The sequence below is a fragment of the Rutidosis leptorrhynchoides genome, chromosome 4 (genome assembly GCF_046630445.1).
Source record: "Rutidosis leptorrhynchoides isolate AG116_Rl617_1_P2 chromosome 4, CSIRO_AGI_Rlap_v1, whole genome shotgun sequence".
Classification (NCBI taxonomy): Eukaryota; Viridiplantae; Streptophyta; class Magnoliopsida; order Asterales; family Asteraceae; genus Rutidosis; species Rutidosis leptorrhynchoides.
In genome coordinates this window covers 271,201,827-271,203,411 of record NC_092336.1, presented here as the reverse complement: position 1 = coordinate 271,203,411, position 1,585 = coordinate 271,201,827, and the positions used below count along the sequence as shown (strand labels likewise).

Genomic DNA, 1,585 nt, shown 5'->3' with positions numbered 1-1,585 from the left:
TCATTTCTGTTGGACTTAACTCACCTACTCCTAATCTCTTATATAATGAAAGAGGCATAACACTCACACTCGCACCTAAATCTGCTAGTGCATCATACATGACACAATCACTAAGTAGACAAGGAACAATAAATTCACCCGGATCACCCAACTTGGGTGGAAGTTTTGGTGGAACTGTCTTCAACGGGTTTACTTTTACGATTTTTGTTTCTTGCACTTTCTTATTCTTTTTCTTCTTTCCAAAGGTATCACAAACTTTAGTACTTATTAATTGCTCATACTCAACTCCTTTTCTTGGAAATGGGATGGGTGGTATGTATGGTGTCACTACTGGCTTTACATACTCGGGTGGTGGTGGTGTTGTAACTTCTTCATTGTTACTCACATCTAAAACCTTCCCATCTTCTGGTGCTAGTTTTTCAGAATTTGTTGACACCATATTAACATTCTCATTCCGAGGATTTACTTCATTATTACTCGGTAGCTTTCCTTGTTCCCTCTCACTCATCATACTAGCAAGAGTACCTACGTGTTTTCTAGATTCAGAATGGAAGCTTGTTGTGTTCTAAATGACTGGTCAAACCTCTCATTCGTTTGGGTTTGAGTTATAATAAATTGTGTTTGAGATTCAACTAGCTTTTGTACCATTTCTTCCAGATTTGACTTTTTCTCTTCGGTTTGTTGTGGTGGTTTATACAAGCAAGGTTTTTGTTGATTGAAAGTATTATTTTGAGTTGGTTGGTTATTCAGACCTTGTTTGTTATACGAGTTATTGTTGGGTCCATTTGGATTGTAAAGAATGTTTTAATTTCGATTAAAGTTTGGCCTTGGCGGTTGATAATTATTTTGATAATTATTTCCCAGCCTTTGGTTCATATAGGAAACATTCTCATGTTGTTCCATCGTTTGCTCAATGTGACAATCTTTCGTTAAGTGTGGTCCACCGCATTGCTCACAACTGATTCGTATTGCGTGAATATCTTTAGTCATCTTTTTCATTCGTCTCTCGAAAGCATCTATTTTTGCGAAAACGGAATCAAAGTCATGGCTAGAATCGGCTCTAGCCGCTTTAGATGAATGAAAGATATCTTTTTCCTAAGGCCACTCATGAGAGTGGGAGGCTGTATTATCAATTATTTTGTGAGCTTCGATTGCGGTTTTCTTCATAATGGAACCACCAGCTGCTGTGTCGATGTCCTTTCGTGTGGTGACGTTGATGCCTTTATAGAAGATTTGCACTATTTGAAAGGTATCTAAACCGTGTTGAGGACATCCTCTCAACATTCTTCCGAATCTTGTCCACGCCTCATATAATGTTTCATTTGGATTTTGCATGAACGTGGAAATTTTTCCTTGAAGTCTAACGGCTTTAGATGCCGGAAAGAATCTTTTAAGAAATTTCTCAACTAAAACATCCCATGTATCAATCGCTCTTTCAGGTAACGATTCTAACCAATCTTTGGCTTCTTCCTTTAAAGTCCAGGGAAACAACATAAGATAATTAGTTTCATCCTCAACTTCTCGGATTTTAAATAGATTACAAATCCTATTAAAAGTTTGAAGATGTTCGTTTCTGGATCTTCTT

General features: G+C 37.2%; 1 non-coding gene across 1 annotated transcript; it reads left to right on the top strand.

Annotated features, from left to right (window-relative positions):
* Window positions 1-1,255: 1,255 nt before the first annotated feature.
* LOC139845956 (small nucleolar RNA R71) lies at window positions 1,256-1,362 on the top strand. Its single transcript, XR_011758706.1, has one exon. It is a non-coding gene; the product is annotated as a small nucleolar RNA R71 (small nucleolar RNA).
* Window positions 1,363-1,585: the final 223 nt, after the last annotated feature.